At 37.9% G+C, this 23,877-nt stretch overlaps 1 protein-coding gene across 4 annotated transcripts in view; it reads left to right on the forward strand.

Annotated features, from left to right (window-relative positions):
- HS3ST5 (heparan sulfate-glucosamine 3-sulfotransferase 5) overlaps positions 1–23,877 on the forward strand; it is a 297,249-nt gene that overhangs the window by 235,658 nt on the left and 37,714 nt on the right. The window contains exons 1-2 of one of the 4 annotated variants that reach the window (XM_055535135.1): positions 1,543–2,558; positions 7,650–7,723. The exons of 2 other annotated variants lie outside the window; for them this stretch is intronic. The gene's annotated coding sequence lies outside the window, so the exon portion shown is untranslated. Of the gene's footprint in view, positions 1–1,542; positions 2,559–7,649; positions 7,724–23,877 lie in introns of those variants that run through there. One more of the 4 variants, XM_055535134.1, reaches the window with a different exon arrangement.

Below are 23,877 nucleotides of genomic sequence, written 5' to 3' on the forward strand. Positions count from 1 at the left end.
TAAATTTGATTTCTAGACTCTTTCCTGAAAAGCAATTTAGTATTTTGCATGTGACTTACTAGAAAGATTCTCAAAATATGGCTTATAAATCATTAATGTGCCATAAATTTCTAAAATCATCTTCCAGTTGAACTACAAAAAAAAAAAGAGATTAAAATGTAATCATATAAAAAGGTAGTTTTTTCCCTGTGAGATGAATCCATTGTCTAATTATGGATTAGACACACACACGCACACACACACAAATTAACATTTCAAAAATGTAAAGAAGGTATCACATAATTTTAAAGTTAGGTATGAAGGCATCAAAACATGGTTGAAAGAATACAGAGACTGAAATCACAGAAAGTTGATTTCAAGTCCTATTTTAGTCAATCATTTTTATTTTTTAAATGTACATCCAAATTATTGTATCTCCCTGAGCTTCAGGGTCTCCTGTTTAAAAGGACAATAACCCCTATGCAGCAGACTTGTAAAAATTAGGGAAAAAATTATGCTAAGTCCCTGTCATAATCACTAACAAATACTAAGTATGTAATAAATGCTAGCTTGTTTATTATCTTTTTTTTCACTACACTGTAAGCTCCTTGAGAGCAAAACTATATTCTCTTTTGACTCTCAACATTTTAACACAATTCTTCTCTCCTAGTAGTTGCTCAATAAACATTTGTTGAATTAATTAATGGAGTAATATAATATCCTGCAAGGACTGAGGGTTCCTACTCAGGATTGTGACCTTGAAGTGAAGTGAAGTTGCTCAGTTGTGTCCGACTCTTTGTGACCCCATGGACTGTAGCCTATCAAGCTCCTCCGTCCATGGGATTTTCCAGGCAAGAGTGCTGGAGTGGATTGCCATTGACTTCTCCAGGGAATCTTCACAATCCAGGGATCGAACCCAGGTCTCCCGCATTGCAGGCAGACGCTTTACCGTCTGAGCCAGCAGGGTATTGTGACCTTATTGGAATATAATATACTAGCTTATGCCAGATTCCCAGTTCCTCTTAAATTTTGATTTTGTTATCAAAATTTCTCTAAATCTTTTGTATTCAGTTTTCTAGAAGCTGGAGTATATTTCCATGTCCAGTGTTTCCTAATTTCATTGCTATTTTTTTTCCCATGTTTTCCGTTATTTCCTTCACCTTAAGCAATTCTTCCTTCGTGAGACAATTTAATTCTAACTTACGTTTCTTCTCTCTGCCTCTTCAGCTTTTGAAAAACCAGAATGTTGCTTTTGAAAGGTCATTTTATTTTCTGGATAAGTCAAGAATCTGTCAGATTCTGCCATTTTATCACAACAAATTTTCTTATAGAAGTATAGTTGATTTACAATGTTGTATTAGTTCCAGGAGTACAACATGGTGATTCCAGTGTGTGTGTGTGTGTGTGTGTGTGTGTGTTTTGCCAATTGTATTCCCTTCTAGGTTGTTACAAGGTACTAGGTATAAATCCCTGTACTATACAGTAAATCCTTGTTACATCTTTATTTTATGTATAGTGTGTGTATGTTAGTCACTCAATCATGTCCAACTCTTTGTGACCCCCATGGACTGTAGCATGTCAGGCTCCTCTGTCCATTAAATTCTCCAGGCAAAAATACTGCAGGGGGTTTCCATTTCCTTCTCCAGGGGATATTCCTGACCTAGGGAGTGAACCTGGGTCTCCTGCATTCCAGGCAGATTGTTTACCTTCTGAGCCACCAGGGAAGCCCTTTATGTATAGTAGTTTGTATCTATTAATCCCATACCCCTAATTTGGCTCTCTCCCCCATACCTCTCCCTTTTGGTAACCAGAAGTTTGTTTTCTATGTTTGTGAGTCTGTTTCTATTTTGTGTAGATCCACTTGTATTATTTTGTCAACTCCACATGTGAGTGATATCATATGGTATTTGTCTTTCTTTGTCTAACATTATGGGCTTCCCCAGTGGCTCAGCAGTAAAGCATCTGCCTCAATACAGGAGCCTCAGGAGATGCAGATTTTATCCCTGGGCTGGGAAAATCCCCTGGAGGAGGGCATGGCAACCCACTCCAGTATTCTTGCCTGGAGAATCCCGTGGACAGAGGAGCCTGTCAGGCTACAGTCCATATGGTCACAAAGAGTTGGACACAACTGAAGGAACTTAGCACACACACACACGTCTGACTTTATTTCACTAAGCGTAATATTCTCTAGGTCCATCCACATTGCTGCAAATGGCAATATTTCATTATTTTCATGGCTGAGTAATATTCCATTACATTTGTCTTAATCCAGTCATTTGTGAACGGGCACTTGGGTTGCCTCCATGTCTTGGCTTTTGTAAACAGTACTGTAATGAACACTAGGATGCACGAACCTTGTTGAATTAATAGTTTTGTTTTTCCTGGATATATTCCCAGGAGTGGAATTGCTAGCTCATATGGTAGTTCTATTTTTAGCTTTTTAAGGAACCTTCATACTGTTTTCCACAGTGGCGGCACCAATTTACATCCCTACCAACAGTGTAGGAGAGTTATTTTTTCTCTACATCCTCTACAACATGTGTTCTTTGTAGACTTTCTGATGATAACCATTCTGACAGGTATGAGTGATAAATACCTCACTGTGGTTTTGATTTGCATTTCTCTAACAATTAGCAATGTTGAGCATCTTTTCATGTGCCTGATAGCCATCTGTGTAACTTCTTTGAAAAAAGTCTATTCAAGTCTTCTGCCTGTTTTTTGATTGGGTTGTTTGTTTTCTTGCTGTTGAGTTGTGTGAACTGTTTGTATATTTGGGGTATTAACTCCTCATTGGTTGCATCATTTGTAAATATTTTCTCCACTCAGTACCCTGTCTTTTTGTTTTGTGATGGTTTCCTTTGCTGTATAAAAGCTTTAAAGTTTATTTAGGTCCCATTTGTTTATTTTTCCTTGTATTTCTTTTGCCTTGGAAAACTGATCCAAGCAAATATTACTATGACTTATGTCGAAGAGTGTTTCACCTATGTTCTCTTCTAGCTTGCTAGTTTCATGTCTTACTTTTAAACCACGTAAACTCAAAACCATTTTGAGTTTGTTATTGTATGTGGTCTGAGCAAATGTTCTAATTTCACTGTTTTACATATAGTTGTCCAGCTTTCCCAGCGCCTCTTGTTAAAGAGACTGTCTTTTCTCCATTGTATATGCCTGCCTCCTTTGTCATAGATTAATTGGCCATAGGTCCATAAGTTTATTTCTGGGCTCCCTACAGAATAAAATTTTTGACATGTTGAAATGGGTAAAACCTCCCAGTGGTGGTCTGACCACCATGCCAGTTTTACCACCTGTGTTAGGAAGGCATTTGACTGATACATCCAGACAAGGTCACTTTCTGCTCCTCTGTTTGCCTTCCCTCAGAGACAATGCATTCTACTTTTCACTTTAGTGCGTGGACATCCTTTCCTATTGATAATCTCTTATTCCCTTCAGTGTATGTGTTCCTTTTGAACAAGGTGAACTGTATCAGTTAGGACAGTATATATTATGCTTTAGTTACAAACAACCCACAAATCTAAATGGTTTAAAATGAATTTTTTTTCTCTCTCAAGATACATGCTCACCATGGGTTGGACTCCTCTGTTCCATTGGGCTTCAGTTTAGTACCAGGCAAATAGACAAGATACTACCTGGAAAATAGCTACTGTGGCAAAAAGAGAAATATCTGTGACACATGTCACACTAGCTCTTAAAGCTTTCACTTCGAAGCAGCGTGTGTCATTTCTGCTCATATTTCAATGACCAGGGTAAGATTTATATCATCCTGGTTTAAAAGGGAATGGGTCAGTACCCTCCTACCACCTGTCTAAAAGAACTAGAAATTACTGGTAATGAGATTAATGCCTAAGATATATACCTTTCTATCTTTCACTTTAGTGTATGGTTAATAAGGTAAGCGAACTTGAAATTTTAAAATATGGAAGTAAATATGAGGTTCCACAGGTGGGTTAGGATGCATAACCAAAATGAATTGGTAGAAAGATTTTAAAAATGGGAACCAGTGGTCAAGATAATAGTAAATAGTGGTAATAGTCCCATACAATTGCTTTATAATTTATATACAGACTGTTTTTAATACAGTTAACTCCCATCCTTAAGAATACAATTTGTAAAGTTTAAAAATAAAATTAAAAAAAAAAAAAGAAATCAACCATTTGAGAACAGTCTGCTAGAAAGAACATCAAACTCTTAAGACAAAACACAAATTTGCACTCCTGTTTCTTTTTTGTATGTCCTGCCTAACTATAAATCAACTTCTTTCTCTGTATCATTTTTTCCACTGAAAACTTTTGACATATGGGCATGGCTCAGTCAGCACAAAGTGTATACTTGCCTTCTTAGACCTTCAACAGTCCCTAAAGGTCATCTGCCTTGAAGACAGGTTAAGTCTGGTCATAATACTGAAAACCCACAACTCGAGGAGTAAAAGAGTTCTCCTGGCACAGAGAGAAGGCCCTGTGAATGTTAATGTCAGCATTAATTCCCTCTGTGACCTGAGGCAAATCACTTAATTGCTAGCTGTCTTCCTTTTCTGGTCCAAGGATAATATTAACATACTCCTCTAGGTCTTTGTGAGGCATAATATATAAATTGATTGCAAAGGCGTTTTCAGAATATGAGACACTGTAGAGACATTCAATGTGCTCTGAATTCCTATTCTTGCCAACAATTCCCCATCGTAGAGGTGACTGTCTGGCCAGAGAGAGAAATGTCTGAGACCAGGCATAGTTCTACAGGACAGAGATGTCACTTTCTGAATTCCAAGTAGCAGAGTCAGAGATCTGTGTTGTGGTTTATATCTGGGCTAATGAATGTACTGATCTTCCTCCTTTCTTCAGGTTTTTTTTTTTTTTCTAGTTTCTATCCTAACCACTTAGCAGAGGTGATAAAGTTCAAATTAGTCCTTTTTTGCCAAATATATTATCTCTAGGAAAAATTAGACTTGAAGAGCTGGTTATAAGTAATACTGTCCTTTGGGTTTAGAGTGATGGTATGTTTATTTGGCATTTAATTGTTTGCAAAGTGCTTTCATAGCACATATAATCTTATTTGAGCCTTACCTTATCACTCTGTGAGATGGGCACCATCCTATGTTACAGAAAAGGAGAATGAAGCCCAAAAGATTCAGTCCATGGCCCAAAATCACCATAAGAATATATAAGCTCAAACCCAGATTTTCTGATTCTGTATGGAATTAATCTTTTATTCCATCGATCCAGGCTGCCTCTGTGCTTTTGGCAGAGATAGGTGACACCCATCTATAAATCATAATCAGGTGGAACTAAGAAAGGGTAGGAAAAGGGGGGATTTATTGAACAAGTGGGGAGGAACTTATCATTTAAAGCCAATTACAAGATTCTTTTGCTTAGAAACTAATAGGAACTAACAGTCACTTTAAGATTAATCTTAATATTCTGATGAATTAACATTAGTTTCATTAACTAATCAGCTTTTCTCTACCAGAGCATTCAACCAGAATGAGGAGAGGGGAGATATTTTTAATTTCCAGTAAAAATGATGACTTTATTTCTTAATTATGGTATTAGCCAATGACTCAGCTCCATCTTCCCCTTAAAAAATAATAGAAATAAGGAGAGTTGATTTTCATTCATTCATTATACATTCATTTACTACTATTTGCCAAGAAGTTTTAGTCTAATGGGTAGTGAAAGTGGGAGTAAATAAGAAAATAGTGGATGGTACCAAACCCAGAAGGAAAGATCAATAAAACTGCTTGAAAGAGGCAGCCATTAAGTTGAATTAAGCAGTTAGTGAACTTTATGATGGGAGAGTTGGTTGGGTCAGTGGTGGGGGAAATGAAGTTGTGGATAAAAGAGCAGAAGTTTAAGTAGCTCTGCATGGTAAGAGGATGGCGGAGGAGGAGGGAAGTAGGGTAAGATGGCTAGAGAGGTGAACAAATGTTCAACCTTGAAAGACCTGAACAGCTTGCTAAGAAATTTCAACTTTGTCCTTAATACTGTTGGAACCAGTGATGAATCTGACCAAATTAGAAAGGTCTGTGGTTCAGATGGGTTAAGAAACTTGGTAGGCTTGTCAGCCGACTTGGAAACATTCAAAAAGGTTGTCAGTGAAATCCAAGCAAGAAACAACCAAGTAAAGAGAGGTTATGGTCTTTGCTGCATGTCATTTAGCTCATACATGGGCAAATCAGAGACTAGGACTCATGTCCTAAATCCTAGGCTGCTGTTGTTTTCCCATCCCACAGTGCTTTCCCACCTTCAGCATTTTCTTTCTTTAGAGAATTCTATTCCCTTTGGAATGTGTGCTAGGATGCTAGAATGTTTTTTCAGGTAATCTCATTGCTAGAACTAAATATATATCATGGTGATGTTAACGTTCAGACGCTTCTCACTGGCAATTCCATCAATGTGATACTATTTGGTTTTCTTCTGAGAATACTAAAGCTATTTTTACTTCTGTGGGTAAAAATAAAGATGCCCTAGATTTCTCCAGCTAAATACTTCAAACTTTAAGCTTTGAGTTTTATTTATATTTTAGTTTGGAGAATAAAGTAAAGCAGTTATTTTATTTTATTCTTTAGTATCAAAAAATAGTGGCTCATTGTTAATGAGAATTGTAGGGCTGATTCCACTGCAGTGATAAGTTCAGAGCATAAAAGATCATATATCAACATGACCTCACTAACCTTCTCTGTACTAAATGACAAACTGCTAGAAATAGCCTTTGGATCAGGTCACGGACACACTAAAATACTTACCCTTCACCACAGAACTCTGTTGAACTCTATCTATCATTTACCACCTTCGATCACAGAAGCCTGCTTCAAGGCTAAACAGAATTTCAAACCAAGTATAAAAGGAGAGATAACTACCTTTGAATAGTTCAACATCTGATTTGATTGAGCATCTCTTTGAACTTTTGAAATAATGTGGGGAAAGATCACAACAGTTCCACTATGGTTTTTGCATTTATTGAAGGATTGTGCTATAAGGGGAAGAACAGGATTTTAGAGTCAGTGGATTCTTCCTGGTGTCTCTACCTCACTTTCTTGTCCCATAAGAGGTTAACATTTTATCTTTGCTTTCATGGTGTCATTATTCTTTTCTTAACAGCGGAACCAGTCTCAGCTAATAGTGAATTGGTTAAGCTTTTTATGAGAATAGTGTGATTCAGCTGAGGGGTTCTACAATTGCCAGTTTCATGTTATACACCCTTATTGCACATACTTCATCCCCATCTTCAAATAAATGTCATTATTCCTTGTTTTGAATGTGTCTGTAAGTGACTATCTTCAGGGAAATGATTATACATTTTATCATTCTAATATTCATGTGTTATTTTCATGTATTTTTCATGTGTGGGAGAAATAAATATTTAGGAAGGCATGAAATCCTTAACAAGTTAGTGAAAGTGTTTGTTGCTCAGTCGTATTCGACTCTTTGTGACCCCTTGGGCTGTAACCCACCAGGCTCCTCTGTTCATGGGATTCTACAGCAAGAATACTGGAGTGGGTTGCCATTCCCTTTTCCAGAGGATCTTTGCAACCAAGGGCTCGAACCCAGGTTTCCCACATTGCAGGTGGATTCTTTACTGTCTGAGTCATCAGGAAAGCCTGTCAATGGGTAATTATGAGATTTTACATTAGACACAGCATTTATGCATTTGACTTTCAGACAGGCACTATGACTAACTGGAGCAACAAATGGAACCGTACGGACCCCATCCTCATATTTATGAAGCTTACAAGGTAATAGCAAAGATGATTGGCTGAATAAATGAAAGATCTTTGTTTTCACATAATCTTTTAACACAAAAAGAGTATATTTTCCTAGGGCAGAGCTAAATTACAACAAAAGAACTAATTAATAGAATTTTTTTTTCTGTACACACTGAATACTTTTATTGTTTTAAACCAGCAACAAAAAGGACTGTCTCTTATACTTTTAACTTTAGCTTCCTCCCTAAAGTTTTTGCCACCCCCTTAATGTTAACCACTTCATTTATATATTATACTATGATTGATTCAGTCAAGAAAAGCAAAAATCAAAGCATGGATATTGTACCAGTCAGAGAAACACATGTATCACAACAAAATAGACTTATTACCCTCACACAATCAGATTTTCAAAAAGCAATCTTCTAAGTGAGAAAATGTGTACCTTTATATAATGCCAAATGATACATTGAAAGTTTACAACATTCCTGTTTGTGCAGCCCATGATATAGGATATCAATTTATTATGGAGTTTCATTGCATCTTCAGCAGTTAAGCTTTTGAATGGTCTCACTGGATCTTCAACAGCTAAGCCTCTACTGAAAAGCTTTTAAGAGTTTATGCCATCACCATCGAAGAAACTTAAGTAACATTCTATTTTGTAAATCAGAAAGGGGAATGATTATTCCTCTGCTCATAGCTAACATAACAGCATGATGGATAAGGTAGAATGTGGACATTGTTGTTAAGCATGGAGGAAAGGAAAGTCCCAGGAAGGTAAGTAACATTCCTAACTCCACTGAAAATCCATCAATGAGTCAAACTATTCATAGAGAACCTGCTATGTCCTTGGTACTATAGTGATTTAAAGAACTATACATTGTTTCTAGCATCAAGATTATTCCATTCCAATCTGAGAAATCAAACCAATGCATAAGCAAAAAATGCAGCGACAGCCCCAAACCGTTCATCACTGCAGTGGTAGAATAAAAATTAAAATACAGATGCCTACAGGTATAAGTTGTTCATTTGAAATACATGTTATTGTCATCAGTCCTGTCCCAGAATCAACAGGATAAAGGTGGGTGCTGCCACTGCCTGGACTGTTTTCTAATGATGCCAACTTTGGCCAGAACTATCGCAAGTCACAGGAATGCTATTTTCATACTACTTTCAAGGACGAGTAAATGATCACATGAAAAAGACTTTGGCTTGCCCAAATCTTCCTTCCACCAAGTTGACTCTGTAGTGGAATTTAGTATATAAGAATTAGTCATAAAACTTCACTGAAAGAGTATATGCCTTGCGTGTATTCTGATGGAGCCATGCAGACAATAAGTGAATAATGGAATGAATACGTTTAGGTACTGATACATGCTATGAAGAAAGTTTTTTTTTTCTTTTTACCAGCAATGTAACATAATAACCTTAGGTTTGATTGGATAGGGCCATTGAAGCCATATTAAAAGAGGTGACATCTGAATTGAGACATCAATAAGGAGAAGACAGCTATCCAATCGATGAAGTGGAGGAAGATCAATTCAAGCAAAAGCAAAGGCCCTGAAGTAGGAACAGATTGTTTCATTTGTGAAACAGAAGACAAAAGAGAGAAGAAGGTCAGCATGACTAAAGTAAACAGAAAGAGGAGTTGTAGAAAGTGAGATGGAAAAGTAGACATGTCCAATGATATACATTTTTATACCCTATAGTAAAGCCTGGAATTTTTACTTTTGAAGTGGAGAGATTTTTGAAGATGGTAAGTCAGGAAGTAGTTAAATCTAAGCTTCACTTTAGAAAACAGTCCCTAAGTCTGTAAGTAGTAGAAAGTGAAGACAGGGATGTTATAGTCTACATCCAGGTGAGTGATGAAGGGGAAACTGGACTGAGCCTTAACAGTAGAAATGAGAGAAGTCACTGGACTCAGGACATACAAAAATTACTTGTACATTTGGAAGTGGCATGTGAGTGAAAAAAGTGCAATTAAGACTTGTACATGTTTTCCACGAGCTGAGTTAATGCTCTTGCCATTAAGGTGGTCCCTGAAAAGTTAAGAGGGAAGGGATCTAGGGCTCAGTAGGAGAGATTAGCTTTCGATTGGCTCACAGACAGTTCATCCAGTGCATGTGGAAGGCAGGATGCATATGCATTGAGTTGCAATAGCAATGAAAGCAGATTAGAGAAATGGTGGGAAGATGCTATATTACCCTAACTGTAATCAGTTTTCTATGAAGAAATAAGTACTAGCTGAGAGTAAATTGAGGAAAGGTGGTGTCAGAGATCTGAGGAAAGCAAAGGTAAGAAATAATCACCTTGGAAAGGGAGAAAGTGAATTTGTAAAAAAGAGATTGTGCTAAGATTGATTGGAAATATCAAGAGGTCAATTTGATATGTCATCATATTTGAAGGGAGGCCAGTTAGCAAGGTTGTGTAATTATTCCAGTGATCAGCTCTGTGGGTGCTGGCCAGCAGTATGTAGATCATTGCGTTTAATTGTGGGTATTAGTTTGCTATTGCTGCTCCAACATATCACAAAAAACAGTTATTATCTTATTTTGCTTGAGGTACAAAAATGGATCAAAATGGGTCAAAAATGGGTCTCATTTGGCTAAATTTGAGATGTCCAAAAGACTTCATGCCTTCTGGAGACTCCAGGGGAGAATCCGTTTTCTTTGCCTTTTCCAGCTTCTAGAGTGCATTTCTTGGCTCACTGCTCCCTTCCATCTTTAAAGTCAGCATCCAGCTCATCAGTTTCTCATGCTCCTGACTCTCTGCTTCTCCCTCTTTGCTCGGTGTGCCCACCCAGATAACGCAGGATGAGCCTCCATCTCAAGTTCCACTATTAGCAGCATTCATTCCATCTACAACTTTGCCATACACTCTAACAAATTCACACCTTCAGGGATTAGGTTGTAGACATCTTTGAGAAGCCATTATTCTGCCTAACACTGTATCAGTCTATTTAGGCTGCCATTATAAAGAACCATAGACTAAATGGCTTAAACAACAGAAATTTACTTCTCACAGTGCTGGAAGCTGAAAGTCTGAGATCAGGGTGCCAGCATGGTCAGTTTCAGGTGAGAACAATCTTCCTGCCTTACAAATAGCTGCCTTCTCACTGTGTTTTCATGTGGAAGATTGAGAGAAAAAGAGAGCAACAGAGAGGAGTAGCGGGTAGGGAGCTTTGATGTTTCTTATAAAAACACTGATCTGTGGGTTCAGGGCCCCACCCTCATGACCACATTTATCCTTAATTACCTCCTTATAGGCACTGTCTCCAATATAGTCACATTGGGGTTGGAACTTCAAAGCATGAATTTGTATGAGGGGAACGCAATTCAGTCTATCACATACTCCATGGTTGGAGTTTTGACAGGTGAAGTATAATGAATAAAAGGGAGGTGGTGAGAAACTTGAGTGTTTTCAAGGAATAGTTATACAGCTGAACCATAGAATCCAAACTGTAAGTATAGAGTGAGAGTGTGAGAAGGATGGTTAGAAGGACTCAAAATTGTAATTTCTGGTAATGATGGACCCCAGTAAGTTCAGGAAGTTTCTGGAGTAAGACTAGAATCAGTAAGCTGGAAGAATAGGAGGTAATGGTTAGAGGTCAGGAGATTTTTTAAATGGGGTTTCAGAGGTTTGGGGTTATTGGAAATGGAAAGATTTAAGAGTTTTGAAACTGAAGAATGCAAATAAACTAATAACAAGTCATTTTCCTCCAAAGTAAGTCAGATACCTACTGTTGACCTCATGGAGATAGTATGGTTCCAGGGTCTTTTTTTTTGTTTGTTTAAGAATGAGTGCAGTGTATCCATTTTGAAAAGTTGGCCATTCTGTTCCTGGTCCCTGGACCTGTCTGGAGGAAGGCCTTCCTTCAGCCTGAGCTGGGAGCATGGACGTGGATTTCTATCACCAAGGGAATCAGGACCCAGAAGACATATGTTCTGTGTGGGGAGGATATCCAGTCTATTCAGGGGGTAGTAAATGACTTAGAAAATTATGTATAACTGCTCCCACTACAGTTGGCAGTGTTATTTGGGATGTCTTCTATGGTACCTAGGGAACATTTTGTACCTAATTTGCTAAGGATATTTCTATTTTGAACTTAAAACTGTTTCATGCTTTATTTTGCAATACAAATATGGGTCATCTCATTGCAGCGTTCATTGAAAGATTCTCTCTAGTGTACTATGCCCAGAAAGTATTGAATTAGTTCTGCTCTATTGAAATCAATACAAAATTTTCTGAGGAGTCCACAGCTTCCATGTCGCATTATTAAACTATCATTGTTTTCTTCCAGGTCTATGCATATAATTTTTTCCTAAAGCATTATAAAATGAAAGCTCAGTGAAAACAAGAGGCCAGGTCTGCAAGTTCTCTGTAATTGGAGGGTGAATATGAGTTGGATGAGAAATCTACTGGATAAAATTAGAGAATAAATGGAACGATACATTATGTGTTCTGAGGTCAATAATTAATTAAATGTAATTACTGTAATCATATTATTAGAAAATAAAGACTTGCCTTGTGCCTTTGGAGAGAGTTTAGAAACAAGTTTTTTACTGTTTAACTAGTTAGAAACTAGTAAACATCATGCATCTTTTAAATACATTACTAAAATCACAGATACCAGTACATTAAGGAATATACAAATACAAGTTTCAGTTTTAAAAAAAATGTGATTATTTTCACGACACTTCTAATAGGCTCACATCTCATCTTACCACATGCCCTTTTTTTCATTCTTTCATATGCACCCTTCCTGCTTCCTGCAGCTTTTCAATTTTCTGAACATCCTGTGAAGCCCAGCTTTTTCCATAGAGATTTGTTTGACCCCAAGACCCCCACACTGCTCATTTCTGGCTTCCCTTTGGCCTAGGGTTAGTACCACTGTTCCCAAGCCAAGTCGTCTCTGTTGACTAGTCTTAACATTTTACAATTTAGCATCCATAAGGACACATTTTTTTAAAATTTTATTTTATTTTTAAACTTTACAATATTGTATTGGCTTTGCCAAATATCGAAATGAATCCACCACAAGTATACATGTGGACAAATTAAATCCTACAAAACCATCCTGGCCCTGGGCACAGAGTCAGGCTCAAAAGCGTGTTTACTGATTCAGTGACTAACTGGCGCGTGCCTCAATTCCCACCCGTCTCAGCCACTCCACCCGCCAGCGTGAGATTCACTTAGCGATGTCTGGTGACAGGCCAGGGGAACAACAGTGTATGGGCTCTAGGCCACAGTTTCAGGTTTCGTAAACAATTGTATTTACTTTTAGACACAGTAAAGTAGTGGGAAAACAGCCCAGCTCTCCAGTAAGCACTTACCTAGCAATAGGCCACTATGTAACAGGGTAAATGGTCTATATGTGTACGGGTACACAGACTGGACACGACTGAGGCAACGCAGCAGCAGCAGCAGCAGACATGTAAACAGTATCACTATAGCCCACTGTTTCCAAGCCCCTGCCCTCAAGAAGCTGATAATCATTCTGGCTTGATGAAAGACATGGCATGTTGAGAGAAATTTTTGCTTATGCTTTCTATAATTCCTACTAAAATGTAAACATCATGAGGGCTTAGAATACTGACTATGTATTGTTCACTGTTGTAGCCTTAATAACTCACAGAAACCTGTACACAGTAGTCACTAAGTACACTTAAGTTAATGCCAGATTGCTGGTTAACATACAAGAGACTGGGCGTGAGAGGACAGGCAGTCAGTACTGTCTGAGACTGCAAGGGCAGCACACGCGGCTCTAACCCAGCGTATTATCAAAATCACTGAATCAGCAGCAGCCATGGATGCTTTCCTAAGAGAGAAGGGAGCTACAAGGTCCAGAGATATCCAGTAAAACCAGGAATCAAGAGCTGGATGACAAGGGAGGGAAAGAGAGCTATACCACAGTGGGAGACTTGATGCCCATTTGAACCAAGTTTGAATTAAGGCTGGCCCTGGATTTTTTCCAGGGAAGTCTATTTAATTCCTGGGCTTCCCTTGTGGCTCAGATGGTAAAAAATCTGCCTTGCAATGTGGGAGACCTGGGTTTGGTCCCTGGGTCGGAAAGATCCCCTGGAGAAGGGAATGGCTACACACTCCAGTATTCTTGCCTGGTGAATTCCAAGGACAGAGGAGCCTTGTGGGCTTCAATCCAAGGGGTTGCAAAGAATCAAACACAACTGAGCAACTAACATACACACATACATTTAATCCCTGGTTCCCCTAGATAGGCAGTGAGCTTCCTCCATCAAAACTGGCTCCTGAACAGGAGTCAGAGTGGATCTATAGGTAGAGCCTCTAGAAGATTCCACTCTAAGTAAAACAAGGAACACTTAATAATCAGCAATTTCATCTCTTGGTATGAAAAACTAACATATACATACAGATAGACTAACATCTTCCACTTAAACATCTAATAGATAAAAGGATCAGTTCACTTAGGAGACAAGTACAGGAATACTGTATACATGATTAGTACCTTTAATGAAGTATAATTGACATATAATAAACTGCACATGTTCCAGAAAAACATCTATTTCTGCTTTATTGACTATGCCAAAGCCTTTGACTGTGTAGATCACAATAAACTGTGGAAAATTCTGAAAGAGATGGGAATACCAGACCACCTGACCTGCCTCTTGAGAAACCTGTATACAGGTCAGGAAGCAACAGTCAGAACTGGACATGGAACAACAGACTGGTTCCAAATAGGAAAAGGAGTATGTCAAGGCTGTATATTGTCACCCTGCTTATTTAACTTATATGCAGAGTACATCATGAGAAACGCTGGGCTGGAAGAAGCACAAGCTGGAATCAAGATTGCCAGGAGAAATATCAATAACCTCAGATATGCAGATGACACCACCCTTATGGCAGAAAGTGAAGAGGAACTCAAAAGCCTCTTGATGAAAGTGAAAGAGGAGAGTGAAAAAGTTGGCTTAAAGCTCAACGTTCAGAAAACGAAGATCATGGCATCTGGTCCCATCACTTCATGGGAAATAGATGGGGAAACAGTGGAAACAGTGTCAGACTTTACTTTTATGGGCTCCAAAATCACTGCAGATGGTGATTGCAGCCATGAAATTAAAAGACGCTTACTCCTTGGAAGAAAAGTTATGACCAACCTAGATAGCATATTCAAAAGCAGAGACATTACTTTGCCAACAAAGGTCCGTCTAGTCAAGGCTATGGTTTTTCCTATGGTGATGTATGGATGTGAGAGTTGGACTGTGAAGAAAGCTGAGCGCCAAAGAATTGATGCTTATGAACTGTGGTGTTGGAGAAGACTCTTGAGAGTCCCTTGGACTGCAAGGAGATCCAACCAGTCCATTCTAAAGGAGATCATTCCTGGGTATTCATTGGAAGGACTGATGCTAAAGCTGAAACTCCAATACTTTGGCCACTTCATGCGAAGAGTTGACTCATTGGAAAAGACCCTGATGCTGGGAGGGATTGGGGGCAGGAGGAGAAGGGGACAACAGAGGATGAGATGACTGGATGGCATCACCAACTTGATGGACGAGTTTGAGTGAACTCCGGAGGTTGGTGATGGACAGGGAGGCCTGGCGTGCTGCGATTCATGGGGTCGCAAAGAGTCAGACACAACTGATCGACTGAAGTGAACTGAAACTGCACATATTTTAAGTGTAAAATTAGGTGCTTCAATGTATGTCTATACCTGTGAAGGGGCTTCCCTGGTAGCTCAGCAGTAAAGAATCCGCCTACCAATGCAGGAGACCTGGGTTTGACCCCTGGGTCAGGAAGATCCCCTGAAGAAGGGAATGGCAACCCACTCGAGTATTCTTGCCTAGGAAATCCCATGGACAGAGGAGCCTGACGGGATGCAGTCTATGGGGTCACCAAAGAGTCAGACAGGACTTAGCTACTAAAACAACAACATCACAGTCAAGAAAGTGAATATACCCAGCATGCACCCCCCCAAAAAAAAACATATGTATATATATATATATGTATCCTCATGTGTCTTTGTAATCCCTTTGTGCCAGTTACCTCTCAGCTGCAAATGCATTGCCTACTAGATGAAAATGAACATGTCAGTAGAGGACGCTGGAGAGGTGTCACAGGAGGAAAGGGTTTGCTTCTGTGTTCTGCTGCATGCTGTGGGCAGGCTTCCACAGCACGTGCAAGGCCAGGCTTCCACAGTGCCTAGCAGCCGCCGTGGCCAGAAGCTTCCCCCAGCGCTCCCTCAGGCACTTCCATAGCTGAGTCCCGCAGTGAGACATTTCCGGGGAAGAGATCGCCCTGGCACTGTGCACGATGGATCTCGGGCACGTTGCCCCAGCACTGCACTACAGCAACTTGCTTTGTTATCCAGTGACCTTCCCTTTCCAAGAAGGTCCATGTCTCAGCCTGGAGGAGCGGAGGTGGCAGTGGGCCTTTACTCAGATGCTCCATCTCAACATTTGGAGTGATACGCGCTTGATCTTAGCCAAGAGGTAGAGAAGCAGATATAGATAGCTGTTTCTACATTGCTATTGCTATAGAGTCCTCATTAACCTCTTACTAGCCAACACTTGGTTACTCCAATCTCCTGGTATAATTAATAATTCTGTGCATTAAAATTTCTCTGTTTGAATTACTGTGTTCTTTCCTTCTCTTGATTAGACCCAGACTGAGTATCAGTCTATCTCACTTTCTATCTACATCTTCCTGTATATCTATGTCTGTTACCCTCCTAACCACTCCATTTCGCTACTCTTCCCTCAACCCAGGCAAATGCTGATCTGCTTTCTGTCACTATAGATTAGAATTCATTTTCTAGAATTCTGTATAGAAACCCAAAGATTTTCTCATATGTTTTCTTCTGTAAATTTTGTAATTTTAGATTGTTCATTAGGTCTGAGATCCATTTTAAGTTAATATTTGTATATGGTGCAAGAGATATGGAGCCAAGTTCTTTTTTGAATATAGATATCCAGTTGTTCCAGCTGAAAAATGATTTTTTTTTTACTTACTGAAAAAATGATTATTTTGTCCAGTAAATTGCTTTGTACCTTTGTCAAAAAGCGATTGTCCATATACATGTGGGTTTATTTCTGGACTCTTCTGTTCTATTGCTCTATTTGCCCATCCTTATACCAGTTCCACACTGAATTAACATAGCCCTAGGATGAGCCTTGAAATCAGGTAGTATTAGTCCTCCAACTTGGTTCTTATTTTTCACATTTGCTTTGGTTACTGTAAGCATTGTGAGTTTGGCTATGAATTTTAGAATTCCCTTGGAAATTTCTACCCAAAAAGAAGCATACTGAGATTTTTACTGGGATTAGGTTGAATTCATAAATCAATTTAAGGAGAACTGGAAGCTTCACACTGTTGGGTTTTCCACTGTGAACAAGGTATACCTCCCCATTTGTTATTGAGTCCTCTTTAATTTTCTTCAGCATTATAAGTTTGGTGCACAGGTTTGCATATCTTTGGTTAAGTTTATTTTCTAAATATTCCATGAGGTTGGTATTTTAATGGCATTGAATTTTTTATTGATCATTGCTAGTATAAAGAATTACAATGGGTTTTTATAAGTTGAACTTGTGTTCTGCAACCTAAATTCACTTATTCTAGTGGCCTTTTTATAAATTCCATCAGTCTTCCTCTGCAGATAATCATGTCATCTGTGAGAAAAGACAGCTTTACCTCTACCTTTTCAGTCTGTCTCTTCTTTTCTTGCCTAGTTGGAATGGCCAGCTTCCTGTACAGTGATGAGTAGAAATGGTGAGGACAGATGTCCTTGTCTCATTCTTGATTTGGGGGTAAGGAGAAAGCATTAACTATTTCAGCATAAAGTATAATGTTAGCTGAAGGTTGTTCATAGATAAACTTTATCAGATTGAGAAAATTCCCTTCAATTCCTTATTTCCTGAGAGTTTTCATCAGAAACAGACACTGGAGTTTTTCAAATGCCTTTATAGCATCTACTGAGGTAATCACATGTGTTTTCTTTTTTAGTCTATTAATATGTAGTTATATTATTTGATTTTCAAATGTTAAACCAATCTATAATTCTTGGGATAAACCTCATTTGGTTGTGATGCATTTTTTAAATGTTTTTCCAGTTTTATTCTCAAAAAGGCAGGAATTGAAATTCATGGGAAGAAAAAAAAAACTAGGAAAATATAACATTTCCTTCTTAATTCATTACTCAGTTTTAGTCAGTAATTTGAGCATTAGGGAAGATTACAACCTATGTTTACTTCTCATTACCTCGCAATATAATTTCTAACACAAGTCTTTTTGTGCAATTTCTAGGATGTGTTTAATGGAATTATTTTTAATATGCCATCTGCTGGTCTTCTTATTTTAACATGACTAACAGAGACCAAGATTTGGTAAAACACATAACAACCTTATAGAATTTATATCTTACTTGGTAAATTTTCTCCAACAGAAATAATGTTAAGTAGTTTTTCCTCATTATTTTCTAGAAATAAATGATTGTATAGTTTCTCAGAACCTTATCTTGATTTACAATTTTTACATTGTATTTGACGTTTCGTAATTACCATGAACAACTGAATTCTTCTATAAGCTTCAGTTGTATTCAGGCATAAACTGCAAGTCTAACTAGCAAGGAGTTTTTGTCAAAAGAGAAATTTTAACTCCATCCTGAATATTCTCCTGTATTAATTGGACACCACTTCTGGGCAGTCGTTTTATCTGTAGCCATCACAAATCAGGACATCATTTAAAAATTTTTTTAATTTATCTGTTCATTGGAGGAGGGGCATGCCATGTGGCAGGCAAGATCCTAGTTCCTGACCAGGGATCCAACCTGCGCCCCCTGCAATGAGGGCACGAAGTCTTAACCACTGGACCACCAGGGAAATCCCAGGACGTCACTTTTATGTACTGCATACAAGAGGGAGTTCTAGATGATATGTTATAAAGTATGGATATCTATCTAATATATTAGTTTTACTCTGTACTATTATTTATAGAAAATACAAATACAACATATAATGAGTGGCAAGGAGTACATGTCTTTCATTTAAGTCTTTTTGTTTTTGTTGTTTATTCAGTTGAAAGAGAATTTAAGGAATGCTAGCTCAATACAGAGTTCTTAATAGTAGTTCTTAATTTGTTATCCCTCTACTAAATGATGGTATTTTATCATTTTATTCGATAGGTCTATTTTAACAGAGAGATGGCTACTCTTAGATTAGTCGTATGATGAATGATAATGTAATTTGTTTCATTCAAGTAGGGAGAGTTCTTGCATTTCTGGGAATCCCATTATCCTTAAAACTTTGCCCTATTTTCATCTTTTCTTGAAATTATCTCCTTAGCTTAATTACAAGTGTAGTGTTTTCCCACAAGCAATGTAATATCTACTTACCCTACACACCCCAAAGTCAAGAAAATTTAGTGTTAAGTAAAATTGATTCATTCTGTTTGGATCGAAAGCAACATTACAGCTTACTGGTTAATCAATGTAAATTTTGCTAATGTCAGAAGGACGCAAGTCCATTGTAAAAGAACATGTATGCAAGCTATTTCATGAAACTGTACCTTCCATGCACTGTTAATTTGACCTCACTAATATAGCTTTGTGTGACAAAAAGGAATATTTCATCAAAATATGCTACTTGTTTGCATGGAATGTGTCCCGATAATGAAAGAGATGTGTGCTATATTGTGTGGAAACATTTGTTGACATAGCAAACTGCCTGAGCTGTTCGTGTCAAAGCTGATCAGCTGGTGATTATAGCACATATATAGAGTTCATCCTAAGCAAAACCAGAACAATAACGATCAAACCAATGGGTCCACACTCTTCACCAAATTTAATTCTTGAAAATTGTTTCTAAGATGACAGTAATATTTCTCCACAGGGGTATTATGTTATTGTGGTTCCATCTCCTGATTGAATGAATATGAATAAAAAACATAAGCAATATTATATCATCATAGCAAAGATACAGCAAATATAAATTTTGTTCAGATCACATAGGAAAATGATGCTGCCCTTTGTATAAGAACAAATGGACTAACTATGAATCCCTCAAGGAGGTTAAAAGTCATACTTTACAGTACCAAACAGTACAACTCTACTATGTGGTAACTAACCTAAAGCAGGGTACTATCTAAGACAAGCTTTAGTTAAAAGTTTACTAAAATTTGTTTGGCTTAAAATTTAAGAGGACATTTGAGAAATTTTGTGGCTTTGTCAACTCTCCTAAAGCTATCCATTGACATTTGGGGGTCTGCTTTCTTTTTCCTAATGTATTTTCCCCTTTGCTAAGTAAAAGTTTTCATTCGTAATTATTTTGTTGACTTCAAAATCAAAATCACTGGCCTCAACATAATGAGCCACGTAATGAGGTATGAGAGCGGTTTATTCTTCACTGAGGCCACAAAAAAAATTCACCAGGTCATCATCACAATCTATTTTTTTTTCCTTTTTCCACAGAGCTTTGACAGTGCTCTTAGGAAATGCAAATATAAGAGGTATTCCTGAGCACAAGTACTTGCTCCAAAATCTGTCCAGGTTTTAAGTGAATGGATAAAGGGTGTCCAAAACTGAAGTTTTAATTAAGCATGAATTGAGGAGCATGGTATTCAAGCCACAAGAAGGAGTCTTGTGACACACACTTAGTCCTTAGGCAACCTGGACCAAAAGGTATTCTTCTTTTCCTTTGTGTTTTGTCCCATATGCTAGTTATTTAAAACTTTCCTAGGAGAAGTAAAAAAAAAAAAAAAAAAAAAAAAATCAGATCAGCCTTCAGGAAGCTGCATTAACTTTTCAAGACCAGCACCTGCATACTTCATGCCTAACAGATAGCTGGACAAAACTAGTGAAGTGCCAGAATAAAATCAGCTCTGCCCACGTGGTGCCGAAAGTAGTTTTTGAGATGAGGTTAAGTGTAGGGTTCTGCAAGGTCCAAGAGAGTCTAGGCAACTAGGGCTGGTCCTGGAAAACCTCAAAACTGAATAGATTTGAAAAAAATACAAAGAGCAAGATGGCTGCTGGGGACTTGAACAGGGGTACAAAGCACCACTGATGTAAACACATACTGATTCTTAGAAAACGAGATGATGACTGTGGGTTTGTCTCTCTGGAAATACAACTTTAACCTATAATTAGTCAACAGGTGTGCAGGGTCTTTGGGGAAATCTGAATGCACATAGTCCCCTGGCTGTTGGTATTTTTATCTACACCACACAATGTAGGTAGCAGAGGAAATGAGTTCAATTCCAAGCTCTGTCACTTGCGTGTCATAGGATTTTTATAGCTTATAAAAACCCCTGTGGTTTAAACACGTTCAAAATGAAAGCCAATACTTTTCCCTTTTGGATCTCAGGATCATTTTAAGTATCAAATGAGAAACAATATGTAGGAGTGCTTTGAAAATTAGAGCACTAGATAAGATGTTACCAATATAGTCAATCAACAAGTAAGGAATTGCCTACCGTTTTCCAAAGTCAGCTGAACTCTTAAGAGCTGTGGTTCTCAAAGTTCAACTATTTGTAGTCAGTTTCCATAAGTTTTCCCATATCCTACCACCTATACGATTATTTACTTAATATTTTTTCAATAAATTAGCTCACATTTTTTTCTTTTGTGCATACTGAAATCTCATCCTAAAAGTAATATTCATAAAATCAGAGGCTGAAGTGATTCTTATATAATTGCAATACATAGTAAGTGTATATTTATTAAAATTCTTTAAAGTTCTCTATATCATGCTTCAGTAAATATTGCTAAAGAAGAGTGCCTTAAAATTCAGGCAAGTAGTTGAAACTGAACAGTCAGAAATGGAAGACATCAAAGGGTTTGAAAATTATTTTATCCTTTTTCAGATATAATTACTCTTCTCCCAAAACGTGCACTGCTGCTTTTTAACTTTAGATGACTTGGAATTTTATTGTGAAATGCCTTTACAATAACTAAAGTCATCTGGAACTATGGAGTCCCAAGAAAAATGTGCGTTTGAGGCTTTAAAAACCTGTCTTGGTCCACCAACTTCTGTTTACCAGGGCAAATACACTGGCACATACTGCAGTTTAGAAAGGGGGACTTTTCTGAAATGCATGTTTGTGAAGCCAGATTTTAAATTTCTTATACAGTCATAGCTGTAGCTTGACATGTTGGCATTATGATGTAATTTTAATGATAGAGTTTGAAACAAGGCTATATTGTGTGACTTTTTGGCACAAGCATTCAATCCAATAAATTGAGCATTCTTAAAGGAGAAACAAAGACCATGTAAATCCCTTCAGACCAGAGTGCCTCACTCTTGCTTCCTAGGGTATAATTACTGCCATCAAGGTTTATTACCACTTTTCAAGTTTCCCAGGACTGCCCCCTCCTCCATCACTGCAAGATTCTTCCTAGGCACCTAAGGCAGATGGGATCTGTCATGGTCATGTCCAAAACGTCTGGAATACCACTCCTCTTGCTCTGAAGGTTGGTGATGGGAAGATGAACAGCAACAGGAGCCTCCAGACCTACAGATTTGCTCCCATTTCAGCACTGGAAGTAGAGATTCTAGAAGCAGTCTATGTTCCGGATGCCAAAGTCCTAAGGTCGAATGGACCCTATGCAACTATTCCTAAATCAGGAGTTCAGGGACATGCCCCAGAATGATTAGGCAGACGAGGAGACGCTACAGTAAATGCATAGTCTTTTTTACTGATGTTATTTTTGTAGCCTTTGATACACCCAGAGACACTGAAAATCACGAAAATGGGGACTCCATGTGCATCATTCTTCAAGTTGATTTTACCACATAATCTTTTTCTTAGGGAGTAACTGAGGAGACTAGTGTCCCAGGGGGCACTGCTCTTAAAAGATAATCTTGCTGTTTGTGGATAAGATCAAATATAATGCAATATAATATAGGAGGTTAGTTTTCCATGTATTTTAAAAATGTTACTTTTGTGCTTTGGAATTGCCCTAGATAAGTTAAGTTGTCAACTTTTGTAAATCTCTGTTTATTCAGCTTAGTAAGCTCTTTGTGGCTTCTAAATAATATAAGAATTTGATCATTATTTAGAAATCTGAATAACTGCAGTAAAGGAAGTAAATATTACACTTAATTGAGGTTGCCAGTCTCACATGGCACCAGACCTTACTGAATTTTCATGACAGCTTGAAGAAAAGAAAGAAAAAGAATTCACTTTCAAAACTTAGAGAAAATACTTTTTTCCAGTTGCTAGTAACCATGAATGTGATTTTGTTTATAGAAAGGCACAGATTAACTGTTTTCAATCCAAGTGCTATGACTCTTAGCTAGCACTTTAAATTTAAACAAATCTTATTCTCCATCTTGTCTGGGAGACCTTACCTACAAAGTGATAAGGCCTGTAATGACTGACTGGCATGATGTCAGCTTTAGAATCATACACTGTATATGTTTTGAAACTAAATATTTCTTTTTCCCATTGACTCTTGACCCCCTTAGAACACCTGTCACCTTCTTCAGATGCTTTCACTAAGTAAAAAGTCAATTGGCTGTAAGCGGAGATGGAGAAGTGTCATGTGATCAATGCTACAGTTTAGGCTGTTGTGATTAGTCACAGGAAAAACAGCTAAACTTCCTCCCCAAGAAACATGGTACGTTAACAGCAAATGGCCTGCCTGAGCCTGATAGGAATAAAGAGTTGGGCAGTGTTAAAAGCTGCCTATTGATTTGTGCCCTGACTGAAAGCCATGCGTTGATGTAAATGAAAATGTGTCAAGAGTTGATATTGATTTTTTTTTAAGTCAGACCATCTCTGGGGAAATATTGCTAGCCATACTACTGCTCTTGTCTGTGAGTGAAATAAGGTTCCTTTCCACAAGACTACACATGTCCAGACATCAAATTTTCCCTTTAACTGAGGTGTGGTAGGATGCTAGTCCATCATCTGCAATCTCTGCTGGGAAAAAAAATGGCCCAGAGTCTCTAAATACAGGAATAAAATGAAAAAGAATATTAAGAGGGATTTGAATGTGGAAAGAAGTAGATCCATGCCACCTACCTACCAACTGGCCTGCTGTATATGGGTCACAACACACACATACAAACAGACTAGAAATTTCCAGCACATGTGTTCCAGGAAAAATTATTTCAGAAAGATGTTTATTTTTAGAAAATCCTCTTCAAAGATAACCATAATGTAAGATAGAAGGTGAAATATATTAGAATATAAACCACAAAGTTGGGGCCTTTCTTCTTCAG

The sequence above is a fragment of the Bubalus kerabau genome, chromosome 9 (genome assembly GCF_029407905.1).
Source record: "Bubalus kerabau isolate K-KA32 ecotype Philippines breed swamp buffalo chromosome 9, PCC_UOA_SB_1v2, whole genome shotgun sequence".
Taxonomy (NCBI): domain Eukaryota; kingdom Metazoa; phylum Chordata; class Mammalia; order Artiodactyla; family Bovidae; genus Bubalus; species Bubalus kerabau.